The sequence below is a fragment of the Periplaneta americana genome, chromosome 13, assembly GCF_040183065.1.
Source record: "Periplaneta americana isolate PAMFEO1 chromosome 13, P.americana_PAMFEO1_priV1, whole genome shotgun sequence".
NCBI classification, from domain to species: Eukaryota; Metazoa; Arthropoda; class Insecta; order Blattodea; family Blattidae; genus Periplaneta; species Periplaneta americana.
The window spans coordinates 126,509,091-126,534,903 of NC_091129.1; the positions used below are offsets into that span (position 1 = coordinate 126,509,091).

The 25,813-nt window shown below is 35.2% G+C and overlaps 1 long non-coding RNA gene across 1 annotated transcript; it reads left to right on the forward strand.

The window, feature by feature from the left end:
• The first annotated feature begins 13,632 nt into the window (after positions 1-13,632).
• LOC138711608 (uncharacterized) lies at positions 13,633-16,290 on the forward strand. The gene is made up of 3 exons (XR_011335411.1): positions 13,633-13,765; positions 15,221-15,353; positions 16,064-16,290. It is a non-coding gene; the product is annotated as an uncharacterized lncRNA (long non-coding RNA).
• Positions 16,291-25,813: the final 9,523 nt, after the last annotated feature.

Below are 25,813 nucleotides of genomic sequence, written 5' to 3' on the forward strand. Positions count from 1 at the left end.
TCATGCTTTGTTAATCTTGTTTGAATTTTTGTGTACTGATAAAAAAGCCTTTAAATTTCCCAGAATCCCTAAATCTTTAAACAGCAAGAGTCGATTTCACGAAGCTTATGTCACTTGAAATGTATTTGACACTTGTAGGGACAATGCAGTTCACCAATACAAATTGGTCTTTTTCTCGTTAAAAATGTTTCTTGGTAAAAGTGACAAAGAAGGCTTCCAAGCAAAATAGAAAATTAAGACATAATTTTATATTAAAACTAGTAGTATAGCACTTTTACCTTCAAAATAACTTATTACCAACATCTAAAGTAGTAGTTACTTTGGATGGATAATTAAATCTTTAAATGCCTTTTCCCAACAATTTTTCATTTTGGGCATCACTTTTACCAAGAAATCCACGATTGTTTGTCAATATTTAGTAATTCAAATGAATCCTGCATTGACAATTTTCACGAGAAAAACTTTAACATTATTTTTTACCAAGACTGAGAGGATTTCCGAAAGCGAAGATTTTAATACAAAGAAAGAGATCAGCAAATGCAGTTTAGGCTAAGCAAAACGTAAGCATTGTTTATTTCGAAGAGTACAGAGGTGATTTAGCATTTCCAACTGATAAAGTACCTACTTAACATTTAAATGATAAATTTATTGAAGAAACTATTAATCTTCGGTTGCCTAAAATACAACTAAAGTAATACGATTAACATATTTATCTTGTAAGTCTATATTTGAAGGCACTGGAATAGCGCAAATCCATGAAGTCTTTCCATTTTGCTTGTTGCATATTTTATTGTATCCGCTTTCATAGTCCATATTGTCTACAATATTGATGAAGACATTGACGTATTAATACCAAGGTCCGTCGATAAGTCGTCAGCGACATCTAAAGACCTTCATATGTATCTGTTTAAAAGCAAAGTACAATTTTCAAATGGCGAAATACGTAGTATATATATATATATATATATATATATATATATATATATATATATATATATATGAAAGGCGGATTACCTCATTGCTGTAGTGGTTAACTTATCTGAATATGAAGCAGGAGGTTCCGGTTTCGTTTACTAGATACAGATTCTGTAACTGTTTCCATTCAAACTCGTGATGGAAAAAGCTGAGAGCCACAACTCCGGTTGAAAAAGTAATTTGTGTGAAGACTCGCATTAGTGACCATGCAACACCGCATCCAATCCGGTAGTTACGCAGTTGACTACTACGTGGCAGGTGCTCAGCTCGGCCCGGTTCCTCGTGCGACTGTAGCGCCATGGAGTTTTATATTTTACAAATCACTTTAGAATCAAACACTGGATGCAGTTGCGATCAAATTATATGTGTGTGTACAGTAGTGGCAAAAAAAAAAAAACCCCGGACCGACCCTTGTAGCTTATTTCAGAGCATTGTTCATTCCAGATCACGATAGACTGGTAACTAAGACTTTCATAGTTCGAATCCTGCCTGGTAAGGAAACCTTTTTTTTTTTTTTGTTCCTTATTTAAATTTATTCCCAATATTTTCGATTGCTTGTAAAATTCATGTTCTGGGAATAATAAGTTAATTAAATAGTAAAATATCGCTGCAGTCGGAAAGTATTCGGAATAAATTTGAATAGTCCACACTTGTGGAGTAACGATCAGCGTGTCTGGTCGCGAAACCAAGTGGCGCGGGTTCGAATCCCGGTCGGGCAAGTTACCTGGTTGAGGTTTTTTTCCGGGGTTTTCCCTCAATCCAATACGAGCAAATGCTGGGTAACTTTCGGTATTGGATCCCGGACTCATTTCACCGGCATTATCACCTTCATTTCATTCAGACGCTAAATAACGTAGATGTTGATACAGCGTCGTAAAATAACCGAATACAATAAATTTGAATAAGGGACAAAAAAAAGTATCCTCCCCAGGCAGAATTCGAACCACGAAAGTCTTAGTTACCAGTCTATTCTGCTCTGGAGTGAACAAGGCTCTGAAATCAGCAACAAGGGTCAGTCCGATGTTTTTGCCACTACTCTACATTATACTGTATATATATATATATATATATATATATATATATTTAATAATTTTTATTTTCTGGTTCCCTTCACCCCTGGGCTTTGATATTCCTCCACGTTTTGTTAAATAATTCAATAGAACCCTTACACAAACGTCTAGTTTGTCGGTTTTTACATCTGATGATGGGTGCCTCGCCCTTTGTTGTTATGTCAGAGAGGTAAAATAGTATTTAAACAAACAGGTGTCCGATATGAGAAGAGTTCCGCCCACTACACCAATGGGGATTTGACCACATGCTGAGAGCTTTCCGGTTTTCGTTGTATCAGAATTAATTACACCATGTAATTTCACACATTGCTTCAGATCTGTGGCAGATTGTGTGATTGTGTGTCCTCCGTACAAGAGAAAAAAACCCTCAAGCTAGGCGCATTTCCAAACTCACACCGACTGACTACTCTAAGTTTCGCTGCGTACCCAAGTTTCGTGCGTCCCAGCGGCGTTCGGAGAATGCTATGAATGACGGAATGATGCAGATGTCTAATGTTATGGGCAAATGGGAGAACCCGAGAAGAACCCTAATGGACCTTGTCCACCACAAGTGTCTCTATATATCAGGGACTCGAACCCAGACTGCATGCGTGACTCAGCCACCGCAGGGGTTGTACTCTACAGTATATTGCACAGTCCATGTTGAATTTATAATACTGCAGCGTTAAATTAACTGTTTCAACTCAAATCCCGTCTTGTCTCTGCATGTTCGGATTATCCGTAATTTCAGATTAGCGGGGTTACGCTCTCCTGTAAAATCTTATCATAAATCCCATTGACCTCATGACAATACGTCGGTGTTAGTATGAGATAAATCGAAGTAAGAATGAAAGAAAGAAAGAAGCGGAGAGAAATTTCATGAAAGAAAATTGAACTTTATTGCTACTTTCAGAATTTACAGTAGTGGCAAAAAAAAAAAACCTGACCGACCCTTGCAGCTGATACAAAAGAATCCTGTGCCGTGTATTGTGTCAAACTGTGGTAATTTCAATATGGATAGTGAAGCCAGAGGTATGTACTGCTATTTAATGTAAAAATACGCAGTTATCTTTGCCGAATAGAGGTAGAAATGTAATATTAATGCCAGATGAAAATAAAACTCTCAAAGTTTGTTCGTCTATAAGTTTGAGGCACTGAAGGAAACATAAGACGGTAAGAATCGAACAAATGCAATAAATTTCATTGTTACAATTAATTATACAAGATGGATGCGTTTCGTGACTAGCAAAATTTGAATCTGTGACTCTGAAATCAGCTACAAAGATCGGGTCCACGCCTGTGGAGTAACGGCTAGCGCGTCTGGCCGCGGAACCAGATGGCCCGGGTTCGATTCCCGGTCGGGGCAACTTACCTAGTTGAGGTTTTTTTCCGGGGTTTTCCCTCAACTCAATATGAGAAAATGCTGGGTAAATTTAGGTGATGGACCCAGGACAAATTTCACCGGCATTATCACCTTCATCTCATTCAGACGCTAAATAACCTAGATGTTGATAAAGCGTCGTAAAATAACCTACTAAAATAAAAAAAATAAACAAGGATCGGCCCTGTTTTTTTTTTGCCATTACTGTACATTACATTGCATTTTATTTTCTTTACTTTTATGCAAGATGATACACAATAATTGTCATAAACTATGACGAGTACACATCTGTACCATGAAAGAGCGTTGCAATGAAAACTCAGGGCTCTACGGTAGGTTGTTGTTAATAATATCCAAAATTGTGTATAAACTCGAGCTGTATGAACTGCTCGATTATATATCGACGGTGTGACTCGGCCAGGCGGATTGGTGCCCTCAACACCACAACTCCTCTCCTCTATGCACAAGTTTTGTGGCCGTGTTGTGTGTATAAGGTTCGAACTTGAGACACACAATACTATGTACAGCTTGTAAAACGTGTGTTTTGTTGTTCTAAATAATGTTAGAACTGAATGTGTATTCTGCTCAGTTGAATTCCGTTACATAAAAAGGCAAGGAATTGTACCCGATGAAACGTTCACAATCGCGAATTTATTTTAGGATGAATGATGGCTATGTCTGTGAACAATTCTTTTCAAAGATGAACCACGTTATTACCTGTTCTTCTCTAACAAACCATTTTCTGTCAATTTTCAAGTATTCAGGGTCATTAAAAATTGAAATGTTAGCTTCAAACCTTATGCAGAATATGTTATTAATGAAGACATTCACAATAAATAAATTACTCGTAGAATTACAGGAAAAAAATAGACATCTTACGATCGTGTAAACTCCAGGCTACTACGTATAATTATTAGTGTAATTAATTAGAGACAGAGGCCTGCAGCCAATCACACATGAAGAATCTGCGTTTGACAAAAGGACGTCATTTGATGAAAAGTTGATAATTCTACTTGAACAGCATAGATTTCCTACGACAAAAAAAGAGAACAATTCATATAAAGGAGTACAACTGAGGGAAAATATCTGGAACACAATTGCAATAGAATTCCGCTAGTTTTCTGCTATACTTTTTCATTATTTATTATCTACGTTAAGATTTTATTGTGAATGACAACAGTATTCATTAATTATTTTTTTCGTTTAGTTTAACGTCCTAACTTTGTCTCAACTTTTGTTGTGAACGATACTTATATTTCAATTTAATTTAGAAAGACTTCTTATAAATAATCAGAGTTGTAGGCGACCTCCATCACGGAAGTGGCTATCCACATAATTTAGTATTGAACTCAGTTTAATTTAATACTGTGATATATTATCAGGACTACGTACTACATTCATGAACAATAAAAACCATCCTTTAAAAAGCTGATAAGCAGGGAACGGATTTATATGGACTAAAAATATATGAAATATGTAAATATATATGTAGTTATTTTTACCAAAATATGGAATTAAATATGGATTTTTACCAAAATATGGAATTAAATATGGACTTAAAATTATAAAAAAAATGACTATGTACGTTAAATATTGGTACATTTTAATCAAACTAAACAAAAAATATAATGGACGTACCTTATCTTCCAATGTAGTTTCAACAAAACACAATTTTTATTGTCTGTTACCATAACAATAGGTTACAAACATTTCTTTCAAGTGCTGAAAAGTGAATCTTCTTCTATTGTCTCTGAGGATAGATTTATACTGACTAAAAGAGCGTTCGATGTCACAAGAAGTAACTGGTACATAATTCAATTTCACAATGTCTGCTGGGGATAAGTCCAAGTTAATCTTCACTGTTGATTCACCACTCATCACAGCAACAACCTTTTGTAGTTCTTCATATCCAGGGTTTTTTGAAAGTACAGTGTCCACCTTAGCTCTTACTGCATCTGCAACTTTACCTCTACCACGATTCAGTTGTTCCACAGTACTATTTATAATTTCAAAACTTTCAGATAGTGAAAGGTGCCTATTTTGGAGACTTTTGAGCGTTTTTATGATGCATGAAAATGTATGCTGAATGTGAGCTAAGTCATTCTTCACACTTATGTCACAGGTAACTGTTTTCGCAGTATCAATTGAGACTGCATCTTCAGAGTCCAATGCAAGGAGAACATTGTTAATAGAGTCTATATGTTCGGCATAATATTCAACTGCTTCTAGCCATGTACCCCATCTAGTTAAAATTGGCTTTGGTGGCAATGGAATTTCAGGGTACATTTCTTTCAACACGTTAACTCTACTGGGAGCTTTGAGAAATACTTTTTTCACTGATGAAATCAACAAATCTACTTTAGGGAAATTGTCTCTGACCACTTCTGCCACACGATGAAATGCATGCGCCACACAAGTAAAATGAGTCAATTTAGGATATACAACAGATAATGCTTGTCCAGCTTTGACCATATAAGGGGCAGCATCGCTAATAAAGAATAACACATTATCGTACATAATACCCTTTGGCCACAGGATACCCATAGCTTCGTTGAACAGTTTAACTATAGTTTTGTTATTGCACTTTTCTAGAACATCACAATGTAAAAGAATTCGTTCAGAACATTGTTCACTTAACAAACCGATAACTACATTACCAACAAGTCTACCTTCTTTGTCGGGAGTCTCATCAATGGAAACCCAAATTGAACTATCTTTAATTTCATCTCTTATCTTCTGTATTGTCTCATCGTAGATGGATGGAGCATACGTCTTCCTAAGTGTTGACTCATCCGGGATTGTATGTTGAGTATATTTTTCAAGGAATTCCCTGAAGACCTTATTCTTTAGTTTGTAGAGAGGAATATCAGCAGAGATGAGAGAACGGCACAGGTCGATGTTAAACTCAGATCTTACATTCGATGTTGTTGGTTGTGTTAAAAACAATTGTCTCTGCTTGGAATTTAGTTGTTTGTTGGCCTGATGTTTACTAGTTGTAATGTGTTGTTGCACCAGGAACTTTTGTGTAGATGATACTGCACACTGACACAAATTACAAAATAATATTTTATTGTCAGTTGATAAACCATCTTCTTTAAATTCTGAAATGTAACTTGTTAGTTTTGATTTTAAATTGACTGAATGACGTACTTTTGGCATATTTACCGTCTTTATAGTATGATTTACAAAACTGAACCTATGTGTACTCTGACTGGCATTTAACTGTTGAGCTGCACAACTGAAGTCTGTTAAAAATTTTAAATTAAATTAATACAGTTTTGTAACTTACTTTCCCATTGTTGATAGGACTGCTAATTTTCAAATAACTCTGATGTTAAAGGGATTACTGAACATGTGTTTAAATCTCTATTGTTGAAATGTATTTTTAAAAGTTAATGGAATTTTGTTTTGTTTTATTGTTAAACCTAATATAATATGGACTGTTTTATATGAAATATGGAAAATATATGGAAATTAACGAAAATATGTACTAAACTCTAAAATATGGAAAAATATGGAAAATAAAAGTAGGATTTTTCAACCCTACACATTGTGAAACATAAAGATAATGCAAAATATAAATTATATTAGCTTTATAAGTAAATATGTATTTACATATAAATCCTTTCCCTGCTGATAAGTAATTGACATGTGATATTTTTAATTATAAAACTTATGACATGTACTGCAATAGCCAACACGCCACTGATGTCCCATACTCCTACTGCTACGGAACACAGAGCGCATTGGACGTAAACAACGAACAGTTCAGAGCCCAGCGTTGTGGGGTGAGTGAATACTAGCATCCACAACCGTCCGTCCCTCCATGCTTGTATTGAGACTGAACAGAAATTGTGCCTGTCTATTGAATTTAACCTTTCTATTTTTATTTGTTACCATAACCACACCAAGTAAAAAAACACAATTTCCTCTGTTGAGAGATATTTCTCAAAGCACCTATCAGCATTCATACGTTTAGGTCACAGTGGTACACACTAGAAATTAAAGAGCCAAATAAAAGAAACAAATATTTCTCGTTTCATAGTATATGCTATAGTAACTTGCAGATTTATACATTCATCCATCCATTCATTATTATGATTACTATTTATATTGCTAATTAGTTAATTATTGTATTATTATTAATCGTCGCATCTGAATAATTTAGGATATTGATATGTTCCATAATTATGTAAGGCTTTAATCATGATTAGATTATGAAAAATGCTGTTGGATTATAAAGTGCATTTTGGGAGACGGCAAATCTTAAAACATGGTTCCCAAAAATGAATAATTTTCTCCGCGTGTCTTTACATAGGCTACATAAAGTAAATAGGCCTACGCTATTTCATACCCAAGGACAGTCGAAAAACTACATTCTACAGGGATGGATTTCTGGCGGAGATCTGCAAGAATATCAAGGAAGAACAAAATTAGGAATATTATTATAAGAGAAAAAATGAAAATGCGAGAACCGCTTGTAGACTATAATTATTAAAACAAAACAATTACGGTGGTTTCATTATATGAAGAGGATGATAGAAAATAGATTACCGGAGGAAATGTATGAATTAATTCCAATGGGTAAAAAGGAAGAGGGGAAGACCAAAATTGACGTGGACACAAAGAATAAGTAGAACAATAAGAGAAAGGGGATTGGAAGATGGCACATGAGAAAATAGAAGAATGGAGAAAGGTTACCGAATCCTGAAAATGGACGTAGGAAGATGTTAAACCTGGTAATAATAATAATAATAATAATAATAATAATAATAATAATAATAATAATAATAATAACAACAATAATAATGATAAATTAAATGTTATTGTTTTTAAAAATAGATTATGAAGACTGTAGTTCTTATGTTGTTGACATTTGGCTGTGACATAGTTAGAGGCATTATTGCATTTCCTTCATGTAGATTTAATAAAGAAAGGTACAAGAAATTAACGACTAGTGAGATGTTACTTCAAAATTGTTAAATACAATAAAAATGACTGCAAACGTTTAAATATTCTTGAACAGCGGCAATACGTCAAGAGTTCATATTTAGAAAAATGTGTAGTACACACTTTACACGCAGTAATTTCAGAAGGCGTTACTGTCGAAAAAGTTAGTTTTAATATTTTATTAATTTATGAAGATTAACATAAATCTGTATGTGAAATATTTATTATTTGTAATAATTTGAAATAATTAATAAGTTTAATTTACCATTAAACATTAAATAAGACAAGTAACATATTTTATATGAATACATCGAGGGAGGGGATTGGTAGAAAATCACGTGATATGAAACAAATTGAACATCGGAATCGGAATGATATCCAGGTGGACACTGCCTTCAGCACAGATCGTTCACTTCAGGTCTTGAGCTCGTGGCGTTCGGTTCAATAGACACTTCGGAGCGAGATATATTTGCTGTTCGGATATTTGTGCCTTTTCAAAAGTTCATAAATTCAGTTTGATTTCTTGAAGTAAAATATTAATTTTTCTGATAGCTACGTAATTTTAGCGTGGTATTAGGACACACATTGGGTAAACATACGTTCTTGAGATTTTATTTTCTGTTTTGGGAGTATTGTTACTCATACGGGTTAGTAATGAGAATGTTAGTATTTCTAGTCGTGCTTAAAGTTCGTATATTTGACGATACATTGCACTGCTGGAATATAGATAGGATTTGTAAAATGGTTGTCTAGAATTCTTCTTGATGAGCGAAGTTGACTATAAATTCTAATTTAACAAGGATATATGAACTTTCCAGAACAAACTCTTTAAATTTCAACACCAGTCTCAAATATCTTTTTTTCTTCAAATAAATTTTCATTAAATTTTAATATTACGCCGGTAGTTTAACTTCATAAAACGCAGCATTTACTACAAAATTTTGAAGTTAATTTCATGTGTTGCTAAGTTTTCATTCGATGAAAATGTAATCAGAGTTGCGACTGGAACTACTGTTAAAATTCTCCTACTTGCGTAGTAAGAATTTTATATTCTTCAGATTGCTAGCGTTTTTTTTTCTTTTCAAAATTTTCTACTGAAGATATTTCAGTGTCCATAAAATGTCGTTCTATCTGTAAATTTTCTGTCCACTGTAAATATTCGCTGGCTAAACAAAGAATCACATTCGATGCTTATACTTCATCAAAGTAAAATTTGTTAGAGGGACTAATGGTTTCTTATTGTCTTTGGTGTTTGTAGTAGCTTTTGTTGAAACATTAATGTAGTTGTAGTACTTTGTCTTAGTCTGTAGTTCATGGTCTAAGGTGTATGGTTGATCTGCTCTGAAATTATACAATGCAATTAACCCATTTAACAATCGCTGGCACACATTTTGAACAGATGAAGTATCAGGCATTGAATGTGATTAATTTAAAATATTCTTCTATTCATTGTTAATTTCTTGGATTTTTACTTTCAGATCATAAAGAATACAGGTATATGTGGAACTCCGTAGTAAAAGAAACTCAAAATTTTGCTGCAGTAATGTCGGTCTCTGAATTATGAAATCGTGGGTTTGTTTATACGGGAACCTTAACTTGTTAGAGAGATTGGTGTTGAATTCTCAAACCTCCTAAGTTAATATATAAATCACAGATTGGTACTCGATAGGCTTATTACTAATTTCAGTATTAATAGATAGGATCAGGTTTCAAGAAATATTTAATTTTGGTCTAATTGACTCGAACCTAATTAGTACACTAAATGTAGGCCTACGTAATAGGGCAAACGATAATTGCGAAAAAGTTAATAAATTCTGTTCACTTTAAAAGTTTAATCACTCGTACTAGGAGAAAGTTTAGTATTTCCGTTATTAAAACTTTCCTGAAGAGTTGAGACCTAAAATGAAAAAAAAAAAAAAAAAAAGGCCGGAACCTTATTGTTAATCACATTTTTATGTAGATTATCATGTTGGCACAATATACGCGGTCTCGAACGTTATTCGAAATTGATATTAGCAACCCGACAGCAAATGTATCTCCAGCATGCCCCTGAGGTTAACAATATCGGACCTGCTGATTGAAGGACAGATAGGAAGATTGAGGTAAGATATCGCTACACTCATGGATTCATGATACAAAATTACTAATATATCTGTAGAAAACGTTGGTCAATATGGCGGACATCGTAGAGGATCAGTGATGGGTTAGGTTTGGGTTCAGGTTTTTGGTATGCCTACCAAAGAACGCATAATGCAGGGATAAAAGGCAACCTAACCTTTTGCTGATCCTCGATGTCTGTCATATTGATAAACGTTTTTGTACAGATTTTCCAGTATCTCATTAACTGTTCTTTGACCTATCTCTTCCAGAATACGCATCACACATCCTGAAACTGACATCCTGACAACTTCAAACGATGTGTACTACAGATCCTGAACTCTGAACAGAAAAATGGAGGATTCCACAAGTAAGTCCCGTTGTATATTTTCGAACACTGCTCTTAAACTCTCAAAATACGTAAAGCTGTTGTATTTTAAATTTGCTTTATATATAAATAAAAGAAAGCATTATGAATTTGACATAATTTTGAGCCAGAAGTTCAGATGTACAGAAAATTTGACAAGTTTTATTGCAGTACTGAAGATTCTTTTGCTTAGGACATAATAGAAGTTTGCACTTAATTAGCATCGTGTATCGAGATATTACTTTTGCTTAAATTTCCGTTGAACTATTTTCCGTTGCTTAATGTACTATTAAATCTTTTTTTTTTTGGTTCTAATTATATACCATTTTACAAATATGTAAAAATTGTAGCATTCCCTGATATTGATTTTGTGCTTCCTCCGATTCAACAGATTGCTAATAAAATTGCAATTATTATAAGTAACATTTGAATAATGGCTTAAAATGTTCATAAATAACGAAGTGTTTAACATAAATTTTTAAATTTTCAATAGTTTGGATCAATTGGATGAAGGTATTTCATTAATATTTTTTATAAATTCTAAGATCCTAGGTCTAGGATTGAATACAATACAAAATTACATAGATAAATCTCAATATCTTAAATAAAATATTCACCAATGACACGGAGCTTATTGTAGCTATGTTTAGAAGTCCGGTAATATGAACTATTGAATTAATCTCCCCCTTTAGCAAGCAGTTTGACATTGATAATCGTATAAGTAAATGTCTACGGATTTATTTTCAGGTTCAATCACGAGGACTTCAAGTGGACTTCACTCCCACCCGTTTCAACTGCTGCCCAATGGAAAGTATCCCCTGCGAGATCTCCACGAATAGTAGGATTGCACATTTTGTCCCTTTGCTGCTTTATGATCAGTAAGGGTCACTGGCTGAACCATTCAGAAGTTCGCGAACCATCCCTGCAATGTGGTTGTAGTTCCGTTGTAGGGTTTTTAGTTCTTAAGCGTCAAGTTGGCTGGCCTGATTAGAGATGTCACTGCATAATTAAGGACGTAGTACTGCATTGTTTTGTTTGTGTTGTGGTTTCTTCTTTCTCGCGCGTCGTCATTGGTCAGGTTGTTAGGCACCCTCTATTTGTCAGGATGTTAATTGTAAGACGTGCCAATGTGCGGGGTTGCATTGGTAGCGCAGTGCATCGACAGGCTGTATGAGACTTGGCAACCATGTGATTCAGCCAGAGGCGGACTTAAAGCAGTATAGTGAAGAGGTCTGTAATAATTCTTCCAAATTTTGTGAACTATCAACTTAAATGTCTTAAAATCAAACGCCTAATATTACTGGTATACAGTGAAGTGTAACTGGGTAGAACATTGTAAAACTGGAAACATGATAAAATGCACAGAAGTAACTCTGGAATGAAATTACACTTAATCACGATTAATAATTGAATTATTGTAAAAACTATCAATACGACCTCTTCACTGAATCTATCGGCATGCGTCAGGGTAGAGTTAAGTGCTTGAAACTCTTCATTCGATTTCGAGTGTTGGGTGTGGCATGCAACCCTGACCTAACTAGTTTAGAGTAGCTGGATACCTTCTGAACACAAAATTCTCTTTTCTCTTTACCTAGTCATAGTGTGGATAATATTCACACGAATTAAACGGAATGTCGAGGATGCTACGATTTGAATATGAATTTCATGAAGTCACAGAAGGTATGCATACAACAAAATTGTCGCATGCAATGGATTCATCCCCTTGTAGAGAGAAACGGCCAAAGTAGTGATCGTAAACATAATGGAGCACAATTTTATTAAATGTTAAATATGAGTAAATATAATGGATTCTTAACGCTAATATGGAGATATTTAATTAATAAATACATTTCAATTGAAGTAATGAAGCAATAGAGAATTGATACATAAATATAATGCAATGCAATTCAATTATATAGAATGCAATTGAGAATCAATGAATAAATATAATTTTTATAATGTAAGTTAATGAAGTAATTGAGAATTGATACACAAGTGAACTTTGTGATGTTAAAGTAATGAATAAATGTTTTGATGGAGGTGCATATTATGTTTACGATTTTGTGGATTAATTTGTTGATGGCTGTGGATCTCAACGGCTTGATTGGCTGCCGAAAAGGTGAGCGGAGTTATCTTCCGATCTAGATGTGTGTGTTCATGCCTTGTTAAGTCTTTTTTTTTTTACGTCTTAGTTCGTAATTCCCCTTAGGTAGTCAGAAAGGCATGCACAGATATATCTCCAGGTGTGAGAAGATGCTACGCGAGCCACCAAAGTCAATTTCTTCCAAATTTATAAAACAATTATTGAACAGTAGTGGATGACCATTATTAACTTCCCCTTCATGATCCTGTGACTCATCGTGTCGAAGGGGTGGCAACAAGGAAATGTGCCGGAATTACGAAGTTCGCTGTATAGTACGTGATGGTTTGTGAAATTTTTTGTGAAAGGATTTTATAGAACTGAAATGTCAAATTGGCAATGTTTGGTAATACTAACCTGCTCATATTACTACTCGGAATGTAACGGAATATAATTTGTTCTAAAACTGTAAATGTGGTACAAAATTTGGAGTTGTGGTTTCAATTCACATATATCCGAATGCGTCCATAAATTGTCTGAGAACAATTTCTTTCACAATAATCATTGTAAATAATTTTTCCGCGAATTTCGTTAAATGCTGTTTTTGTAAGATATTTTATGTGATTCTTAATAGGTATAAACAAAAAACGAATTTTCTCTAAATTCGTGTTCTGAGGCACATTTTCTTGGCGAAACAGGATCGATCTATTCATAGCAAACTTCTATTGCAAATTTGAGATATTTTGATTTTGTTTCAGGTGCTTTGTGGAGATTGATACGTTGTGCTGAGGGATACTGTGGATCATAAAGTGTGTAGATGTATCGTAACCACTAAATGGTTTAAACAGCAACTGGGCAGTTTGTTAGTAAGTATTTATAATTCCCATTTTTACACGAGTTACTATATTGTCTAGCATTTGGCAATTTTATTTTATGCGTGACCTAATTTATTTTGAAGTACTAAAATCAATCTAGGAAATTACATTCAAACTAAAAAGAACTACATATATTAACTTGTTGCGATCGGATAATAAATTTCCTACAACAAATTTTGTTCTTTCGAATTTCAGATCATGGAAAACTGCTTATAATAGCGGTTCATAGGTTGAAATTGCAAGTAACATTTAAATTACTTTCATTGAAATTATATTGATTTTCGGTCATAAATGATTCTTTTCTACTGGGTGTTCAGTTCAAAATGTGTCTTGGTTCGCTGTATGCAGTCATGTGGCTAGCCGATGAGCCTAGAGAATTCAATCTTCCTACACTTCCGCAGAGGTGTATAACCTAAGAGTTGCCTAGAAAGTACGGCGTTCATTCTGAAGAGTACGTACCAATACGTACGGTAACGCCAGTAGTGGCAGGAATGTGAACTGTTTGGAAATACGTACTGTTGGGGTATGGGGAGAGGGTTAAGACGATTACTTACGTACTTGTTGACATTAACTTCGACGGTCAACATGGACACGGAGCATTTGATTTGATTTGTGTTGTGGAATGTTGCCATGCGCAACCGATGATAACAAATACCCTGCGTACGACTTGCCGGCGCAAAAGAGTTCGAAAGAGGTTATGGTAGCACACAGACCGTACAGACCGCCATCTGTTGCTACGATGTTAAAGTTATACCGTACACGTTCTCAAGTTCAGATTGAAGAACGCCTTAAATAATAGGCAACTTCTCTAACATATAAACTGAAACTCGCTTCAAATCGGTGACCCAACAAGTGACGTCATGACACTTTGAAATGAACTCCCAGTAGAATCAAATTCAGAATTGGTGACTTGGTTCTGGGAAATTGTATTTTTAACAAGGAAATGAAGAGTGGTTTTTATGGTGAACAAAATAATGAATTGGTAACTGCAGTTGAAATTCTGGACAAAGTATATTAACTCGAAATTGTTATTGCTTGCTTCATTCGGACTTTTGTTGGAATGATATAAATGTTCTAGTCCTTAATTTTTAATTTTTTTTATTGTCTCAAGTTCTCGACAACTCTTTTTTTCCAACTTCAATTTAAATCATTGACTTCTTAGGTCTAGTGCACGAAAGTGGATACTGACATTGCTCGAACTACTTTTTGAATGATATGTAGATCCTATGTATGAAGAGAACTTTTTTCTAGAGTTTTGAAGTTATGTTAACGATTTTTGCTGTCTTAAGTGTTAATTTTGACTACGTCCTAGTCACATTCCTAGTGACTTGATTACTTCTGGATGTTTATGGCTTGAAGAATGTTCCAAGTAATCATTGTTGATTTGTTTCACTCTTATTTTTAACAAGTTGCAGTATACTGACGTTTGGTTTTAAATTTCTTTAGATGGAGCTCCTGTCCGAAGTGAAATCCCTACTCAATGTACCAGCTAACTGAAAGGATATTGCTTTCCTATGAAAGCCATTGTCTACACAAAGTTAAGAGCTCTAGTAGGTACTTCATCAGCAATTTTATTCTGGTAAGAGACTTGGTTAGTTCTCTCATATACTTTCAACTTTCCTTTAATTAAAGATAGTTTTGAGGTCACTATTTAATAAAGTGAACAGGAGTTTGTGGGATGTAAATACATTCAATAGGCTTGCTATAATTTAGGAACATTGTTTTAAATGACGTGTATTTTCCTAACGTCTCGCAACTTGAAAGATTCCTTTACTTCTGTTGTACAGGAAACCTTGACCATTTTTTCACTTTGCTTCTCAACTTTTAATATTTTCCTGTTCAAATTTTTAATCAGCCCTTATTGTGAATAGATGATAGAAAACGCAACGCTGCAAACTACGCCGTTGGGCGTGTCGCTGACGATTTTTGAATTATGTAAAACATTAGTGTCTAAATACTGCACCACGTTAACAGGATACTGAAACCGCCGCCTCATTTATTGCATAAGTTAAAAAATTCGATTTGGTCAAACTTCTTCGCCGATGACTATTTAAAGATTGACAAAATTCTCTTCAGATTAGGGCTGTTATGCCAGGCGATAGTTGTGAAAATACATGCATAACTAATGCAATACATAATGTTCTTTGTTCATTATATTCCCTTCTGATATATAGCCTTAAATCTTAGAAAAAACGGGGAAAACTTTTCTATGATTTGACTCTATTAATGGTCAAAAACTGTGGTAACTTGAAAGAATGTAACATCGCTAATCTGATTGTAATATTTCAGGAAATGTACGAAGTTTCTGGTTCCTCGACGGTCAGATGATGGCATATCAGAAAGTTGGCAGCTGCTATCTTGCTCGTTAATACAGGAATGTGGAGCAACTTGTGTGGAACAAAGATTGGAACAAGAGAAATGTGGCGTTTTCTTCAGTGTGGCATTGCAGTGTGAACTGCAGAAAAACTGTCCTGTTTTCCTGTGACATGTAAACATTGTAATTGTAAGAAAATAAATCTGTTCATGCTTTGTTAATCTTGTTTGAGTTTTTGTGTATGGAGATAAAAAGCTTCTAATTTTCCCAGAATCCATAAATCCTTAAACAGTAAGGGTAGATTTCAGCAAGCTTATTTGCCACCTTGTTTTTAATTGACACTTAGAGGGACAGTGCAGTTCACCAATACAAATTGGTCTTTAAGCTCTCATTAAACTACATTTAACTTGTCAATATTTAGTAATTTAAATCCAGCATTGACGATTTTCATCATGATGAATATCATAATGCACGTGTTCTATTTGCAATGTCCGTAAATTTGACCGTAACACACCTACACTATATATATGCTGTCCTGGGTCCGTCTCAATGAGCGAAGAACTATTCACTCATGTTACTCTTAAATATTCTTCAGAACTCTAACACTAGCTACTTAGGTTCTAATTTTCAACATTTGTTCTCGTATCACGAAATATACTCGCTCACACTCTCCATCCCTAAACACAGAACATCCTTCCACTCTCACCGTTCTTGCAGCTCATCTCTGGAAAACTCTAAATGTCTGACATTATCTAGTTTCGAAAATAAACTAAAATTGTACTTTTTCAATTCAGATTCCTTTCAATTGTAAGCCCTTTTCTGTTCGATAGTTTTGTAAAAAAAAATCTTTTCCTTCCTTTCCTCTTTTTTGTTCTCTTGATTTATCGTACACTTTAGTGTGGATTTTATTTATTTTTCGAATTTTTTTATTACTTTCCTTTTCGTTGTAGTCTTCCTTACGTTTTCCCTATCAACTATTTGTCGAGTTTTTATTATATTCCAGTCTTTAGAACTATATTTCTTCTACTATGGTATTTTCATGTTGTTAGTGTCTATTTTGTTATGCTATTTTTTTAATATGTTGGTATTCTGTTCAACTGTTTTTAATTTTCTCTGCTTGTATACTTTGTGGCCTGGTAGTGTAAGAAAAGACCCTATGGCCTTCACTCTGCCAGAATAAACAACTTTTTTGAACGTGGTTTCTTTCCAAGACGTGGAGGATAATTTCCGAAAGCGAAGATTATTTTAATACAAAGGACGAGAAAGATTAGCAAATGCAGTTCAGGCTAAGAAAAACGTATTGTTTATTTTGAATAGTACAGAGGTGACTTAGAACTTCCAACTGATAATTACTTCATAATATTTAAGTGATAAATTTATTGAACAAACGTTTAATCAATCTTCGATTGCCTAAAATACAACTAAAGTAATAGAACTAACAAATTTATCATGCAACCCTAATATATTTGAAAGCACTGGAATAGCACAAATCCATGAATCCTTTCCTTTTTTTTTTTTCATGATATTTTATTGTATCCACTTTCATATTTCGTCTTGTCTTCAATATTGCTGAAGACATTGGCATTGACATATTAATACCAAACTCGGTAAGTCGTCGGTGACATCTAGAGATCTTGATATTTAAGTATCGATTTAAAAGCAAAGTACAACTTTCAAATGGCGAAATATATACAATGTATAGTATATATAAATGGCGGATTACCTCATTGCTGTAGTGGTTAACTTGTCTGAATATGAAGCAGGAGGTTCCGGTTTCGTTTACTAGATACAGATTCTGGAACTGTTTCCATTCAAACTCGAGATGGAAAAAGTAGAGAGTTACAACTCCGGTTGAAGAAATAGTAACTTGTGTGAAGACTTGCATTAGTGACCATGTAACACCGCATCCAATCCGGTAGTTCCGCAGTTGACTACTAGGTGGCAGGTGCTCAGCTCGGCCCTGTTCCTCGTGTGACTGTAGCAGCGCCATGGAGTTTTATATTTTATAAATCACTTCAGAATCAAACACTTGATGCAGCTATAATCAAATATATATAATTTTTATTTTCTGGTTCCCTTAAGCCCGGGACTTTGATATTCCTCCACGTTTTGTTAAATAGCCTAATTCAATAGATCCCTTACACAAAGTCTAGTTTGTCGGTTTTTACATCTGATGATGGGTGCCTCGCCCTTTGTTGATAAGTCAGAGAGGTAAAATAGCATTTTAACAAACAGGTGTCCGATATGGAAAGAGTTCCGCCCACTACACCAATGGGGATTTGACCACATGCTGAGCGCTTTCCTGCTTTCGTAGTATCAGAATTAATTACACCATGTAATTTCACACGTTGCTTCACAATCGGATCTGTGCCAGAGTGTGTACTTAGCACGTTAAAAATATTTGGGTAAAAATATCAAGACAGTGTTGCTGCCATTTGTATACTTTCTTATTTTGTGTTACATTGAATCTGTAAAATTTGTACTCTCAGGATTGATTTCTAAGTCTTGGATTGAGAGAATTTACACTTCTCGTCTTTCGCCTGTTTCATCATGCGCATTATTCCCAAATAAATTTACTTGTACATAATTAATATGAAGGAATTCCGTCAAAGAGTTGGAAGAAATTGCTGTACATGAACAGAGAGACATTAACAATATCGTGTTACTGGAAACGTGTATTTTTCGTGAAATCTCCGATAAACTTTTGTAGCATCATGATACTATTTCTAATGATAAAGTGAACATATACTCGTATTTTGCTGATAATAATTACAGCACGATTATTTAGTCCTGACAGTCCCCGACGATGTGCGCCTGGGTCAGGCGAGTCCATTTAGTTATGCCAAGGGGTGTTTGGGTTAGTTTCTCGCTTGCCTTTGGAGCGATCGGATGTATTGCGTGAGGTAGAGCGTTGTGTTTCCAGTACAGTTAAGTTGTACTGCATTCCTTTACCGACCGCTCGCCCTTATCTCTACTCCGGAGCTCTCCTCACTACTCCTATTACTTCTCTTTCGCGTCGCTGAGCTGTCAGGATTAAATAATCAGTCTGTAAAACCTGTTAAATTAATGGAATGCGCTACTGAGTTTTAAAACTTCCATAATTTTTTTTTGATTCCAATGAAATTTTAATTGCTAATCCCTTTCATTAAATTTAGATGATGTTGAAATTTTAAGATTTTTGGTTTGTATATTTATTCCATAAAAATTGAATATAAAAATCCATATCTTAAGTACTAATAAATCAGATTACAGATGAATGAATAAAGATTTTTCCTAGTTTCATGGCTTAATACGTAGCTGAACATCTGAGTAATGGAATTGTGTATTTGTTTTTGTTATCAGTTGTGATATGGCATAGGAAATTATTGTTGAAGAATGTTTATTTTTTTTCTCAAGGTCATGCATAAAAATTATGCTGTCTTTATTTTTGAAGTGACATATTTCCATAGAATGCAGTATTTAAATATGTGGCAAGAATGTCATTGCGTTGTCTTTGTTTTTATTTTTGAGAAAACTGATTTATGAGATTGAAAAATGTAAAAAAAAAAAAAAAAAAAAATCATACCTGAGAAACTTCATTTAAAGGTAACTTACCTGACGGACAGATTAGATTAAGACACTTTAAAAGAATTAATATTTAGAACACCTACAATTAGAATAATGACATGAAACTTTGCACAATTATTTCTCATAGACCCAATGATTTTTGGTGGGAAAATTGAAAAATGATTAAAATTGAAATATTTCACCAGAACTCAGTAGCGTATATATTTAACAGCTTTTATACTTCACCGTGTTAACTAAAAAAAAAAACTTAATATGATACTTTATCTTTGTGATTAGCTTCGGTGTGATTTTTCTCAATATTCTAACTTCTAGTGATATTTTGGCGTACTTCCGGTTCTTCTTATTTGATATCATGTATGACGTTGAATATGTAGGTAGTGGTAGGAGTGTGTTTGCGATTGATAGTGTTATGTCGAAAAGGGTGTGCGTTCTGAAATTCGTTTCAGTGTTGAAAATGTGGAGCGCATAATTTTTTGTGTGTCTTTATATTTCGTTTTGTTCTAATATGCTTAGTTTTTGTATTTTGGGTTCAATGTATAAAACATGTTTTAATACTCATATCTTCGATTTTTTTTCTTAAATTCTCGAGTACGCCTTGAAATTACTTTATTCTCTGAGCTTTTTACGAAGTAGGCCTACACTAGAATTCACAGATTACAGCGCTGTAAATAAATGTTATAACGATATGACAGAACTTCCTATGATGCTTAATTACCTCAGTTTTATTTTTTTAATTAGCAAAAAACATAAACCTACTTGTTTTTATATTTTAATTTCTTTTATGAATAAATTTCTTTTATGAATAAAGTGACAGCTGGGCAAGTTATATGCAAGTTACTTAGTTTCTTACGTCATTATTTTTACCATTTTATTCCATCATCGTCAATATGTCATGTCATTGACTCTGAATAGCCTTTGTAGCTAAAAGGAGTCATTAAATAAAGCACTGCCTACCTCTCTGGTCTGTGTGGTACGTTCGCTCGTAGTCGTGCCACCGCCTTTCCGCTACGCGTGCAACTTCCTGGTAATAGATACGTTCAGTAGAGCATACAGGGAATGTGCTGTGACACTTGACATTCCTCTGAGAGCAGACTGCCAGAATATACAGTGAAAGTAACTATCAGGGTCAAAAGTGAGACTTCGAACTTTTGCGATGGATAATGCCTGTCAGACTTTCGGAAACTCTGATGTCACTTGGTAGTGACGTAAAAACTACGGACAAGTAACTGTGATCTCATGTGAATTTCATGCCGGAGACCTCAGTTAAATTACTGGCGAGTCCAAATCAATTTTTTCACGAACAAAACTGTGTATTTTAAGATTTTGTCTACAAATTCTCATTTCCTGTGCCATTCCACCACTTATGCATGTAAAATTATTACCATCGATGTGGAAACTAATAGGAAACTATTATATCGTGTCATCTCCCAGTCTATGAAATTTTACGATGAACATTCTCGGGACAAGAAAGCGTGGAAGTTTCCTATGACATCTGTGTTTGGAATTCAGAAAGTTTTCATTTACAATTAAAAGACATGATTTACAATTTAGCACTATTGCTATAAATTAGGTCTATACAGTATGTTTTCGAGGTGGTGTTAAAAAACTTTCAGGGATGATGGCGAAGGGCACATGTATCAATTTGAGATAAGGAACCATGGTCCGGAAATGACTGAGTCGAAAGTTATAAGCAAATATAGTTGTGTGGAAATGGAATTGTAATTTGGCACCACGTGCCCTCCTTCCCTTAACCTTTGGAACAGCCGTGGAAAGATGGTATGGGCCGGATGTCTCCTACGTGGGTACTTGCACAGATACAATCTGTGAGCTTGTCTACTGTTCCCATTGGCTCATCCGTATTCGAAAATCAGGTCTGCATATTCTGCTCTCGTGTACTCCTCCATTTCACTACGGCTGATCGACTGGACACTGCAACTTGTACACATACACTGCTGTCTACAGACGTGCATATCAGGACCGACCATATCCGTTACACATTACGCTATCTGCATTGCTTTAGTGTAGTTTCCTGTCCCCATCCCTCAGACAGCGCACTGAATGGAATACTGTAAGTATACAACGTAAACAACGTCAGATGAATACAGTATGTGTAAGATGTACAGATAAATACACATAAATAAGGTGTACAGAGGAATAAAATTATTTCATTTCCACACAACTATTTTTGCTTGTAACTTTCGACTCGGTCATTTTCGGACCAGGGTTCCTTATCTCAAATTGATACATGTGCCCTTCCCCATCATCCCTGAAAGTTTGTAACACCACGTCGGAAACACCCTGTATACTTAACTTAAGCTTAAATACAAGAAAGCTGCAAATGCGAACCTTAGGCGACAAAAACATCTACAATATATTATAAATTTGCAGTTGGGTAGAGTTGCATAATATTGTGGTTAGAGAGAGAAGAAAAATTCGCTCCAACTCCGGGGATCGAAATCGGATCCTTGGTTCTACATACCAAGTGCTCTAACCACTGAGCTACGCCGAAGTTCAATCCACAGCACCGGATCGAATCCCCCTCCTTTAGTGTTTTTCCCTTGTGGCCTGACTCAATGTTCGGTATATAAGTTATGTTAACATATATTAAGTCAACTGCCATTATACAATAAGCCCACTCAAATGAGTGACTTTAATGGCCGGGATTCAACAGTACATGCACTGTTGGGCGTAGAATCTACGTAAAGATTAATTTCTGGTCCTACAAAATTTATGTGTTATGGTAACAATGGTTATTAGAGAAGAAAAATTTGCTCCTTCACCGGGGATCGAAACAAGGACCCGGGTAGATCCCCGACGCCGGAGCGAATTTTTCTTCTCTAATAACCATTGTTACCATAACAGATAAATTCTGTAGGACCAGAAATAAAGCTTTACGTAGCATAATATTATGTCTCTGCGATCCTACATTTTTCATAGACTTGTGGACCAAAATAAACATTCTCTCTCCTAACTTCTTTATCACACTGGGTTACGTACCTTTTTAATGTTTCTCCTCCATTTCCTCCAACCATTCATTCATTCAAGCATCCATCCGTTCGTCCGTCCATCCGTTCGTTCTTCCGTTCCTTCATTTATTCATTCATGGAAATATTATGTATATGGGTATACATCAAATCAAATACATTAAACTACAGTGTTGAAGAAAGTATTGTATTTCATTACCTCAATACGAGTATAGATGTTTCACTCAATCATTGGGATTTCTTTAAATTACTTGTCCCTTTTTTATGAATTTCTCGGACGTATGGCCCACACGTGCGTAACCTAAATAATTGCCCTTAGATTCTAGTTAGACCTACCGAGATTTAAGGGGAAGGACCTACAGGAAATCTCTTTTCTCATATTATTTTATAGTTTCATATCAATGTTTGAGCTCTATTTCCCTAACATAGTTTCACATCAATGTACGACGCCTTTTAAAACATAACATTTTCACTTTTGCCCCTTATGGTACAGCACAGACATAAAAATGTAAAAAACGCAGTATTATAAAGAAAATAATATATATCTGCTCTTAAGAGTAACACAGCACCAAAAATCTTGTCTTAAATGAAAGCTAAAAGACTGCTAACCAATTTCGTTTGATGATTTTTAGAAATTTCAATTTTTATATTTTTACTTCTATTTTGCATTTTATGAACAGAAAGAAAAATTGCACGTATATTTTAAACTTATTCTTTAACCTATAATTTGACAATTTCCTCTTCGTGAATTATTCATGTATAATTTGAGTATGCTCTAAAAAGCTTATTCAATATTATCTCTATTATTGTCTGAGATATTACATATTAAATGTTGAAAATGTAAAATAAACGAACTCCGGATGTTCAACATAGAAGCACAGTCTATTATATACAGTCACGAAGCTCAATACGTAGTAAATATGCATCCATAGATAGCTGCTAACCACTAGGATCACTAATAACGCCTCATTACAGACAATGCGAAATAGTACCGGCACAGTCTATTGTTTCTAGCACTCTCACAACTCAAGCTTCGTGACTGTATATACTGGACTGTGGTAGGAGAATGAGCACAGATTAAAGGGACTGGAGCGCAACGGATATTTAAAAATGGCGTAAAATCAATTATTTTCTTCCTAACGACCTCCAAATTTCGCTCAAATAAAAATAATATGAAGTATTTTTAGACTAAAAATAAAAAAAAATGTTAATTTCGACACACATTTGGACATTCCTGTAGGTCCTTCCCCTTAATCACGGTCTTCGTCAAGGAAAGCCGACATTTTAGCTATTCACTTGTTAGCACGTCTAATTTCATACTACTTTCTTTTTGTTTTGTATAAATAGAAAGTTAAATTTCGGCATAGTACAAATAAACGTAGGTTTTCATCCAAGTTACATTTCTGGTATTCAATTTAGTCTGTGTTGGCGAGGATGAAAAGGGTGTTTATTTAATGATATTTCGACTAAGAACAGATTTTGAAAGTGCATAGGGCCTATTGCTACTTGGCAATCCTCCAACTGCACCTTACATCAAGACGAGAGATTCACGTGGGTGAGAGTTTCGAGAAGCGATTTCATCTAGGACGGAGCCGATATTTGGACGTCAATGAACGTGTGTGGGAGCTGAAAGAGAGGCAGTTGGGCAGCGGACGCACGCCCACCCCGGCTGATGCACAGCGCCTCCGTCAGAGCCCGTGATATTGTCGCCGGAGCACGTCATGTGTACTGATTTCTCCTGGGGGAGGCCATTATTTTGTGGCTGCAAGTACGCCTCCTGAGATTGCGACTTTCGCATTTTGCGTGTCTTTTATCCGCAAGTCTAAGAAATTTTAAAAACAACGGGACTGTTGTAGGACGTAAGCGGCTGCCAGCTTTATAATCTAGGTTAGCGCCATCTTGTTACCAAGAAACTAGTTCGATTAATTAAAATGTGTCTCAGTGAAACGTACAGCAGAGTTCGTATAGGTCAGTTTCTGCCATATGCGTTTCCAATTCACTGTGGGCTAAAGCAAGGAGATGCACTATCACCTTTACTTTTTAACTTTGCTCTAGAGTATGCCATTAGGAAAGTCCAGGATAACAGAGAGGGTTTGGAATTGAACGGGTTACATCAGCTGCTTGTCTATGCGGATGACGTGAATTTGTTAGGAGAAAATCCACAAACTATTAGGGAAAACACGGGAATTTTACTGGAAGCAAGTAAAGAGATAGGTTTGGAAGTAAATCCCGAAAAGACAAAGTATATGATTATGTCTCGTGACGAGAATATTGTACGAAATGGAAATATAAAAATTGGAAATTTACCTTTTGAAGAGGTGGAGAAGTTCAAATATCTGGGAGCAACAGTAACAAATATAAATGATACTCGGGAGGAAATTAAACACAGAATAAATATGGGAAATGCGTGTTATCATTCGGTTGAGAAACTTTTATCATCCAGTCTGCTGCCGAAAAATCTGAAAGTTAGAATTTATAAAACAGTTATATTACCGGTTGTTCTGTATGGTTGTGAAACTTGGACTCTCACTTTGAGAGAGGAACAGAGATTAAGGGTGTTTGAGAATAAGGTGCTTAGGAAAATATTTGGGGCTAAAAGGGATGAAGTTACAGAAGAATGGAGAAAGTTACACAACACAGAACTGTACGCATTGTATTCTTCACCTGAAATACTTAGGAACATTAAATCCAGACGTTTGAGATGGGCAGGGCATGTAGCACATATGGGCGAATCCAGAAATGCATATAGAATGTTAGTCGGGAGACCGGAAGGAAAAAGACCTTTAGGGAGGCCGAGACGTACATGGGAGGATAATATTAAAATGGATTTGAGGGAGGTGGGATATGATGATAGAGAATGGATTAATCTTGCTCAGAATATGGACCAATGGCGGGCTTATGTGAGGGCGGCAATGAACCTCCGGGTTCCTTAAAAGCCAGTAAGTAAGTAAGCGCCGTTTTGTCTATCAAGATCGCACCGTTAGCAAACGGATAAACAGTTACCTACCTTCCCATGTGTAAATCATTTTCTTTTTATGATCAAATTTACCCCATCGATCGAGTTTACCCCAGTTCACGAAATAGAAAACAGTTCTTTTCAGAGGAAAGAGAGAAAGTAGGTCTACGACACGCGATGTACGGTACCCTATAAGGTCTTCCATTAAATATCTTGCC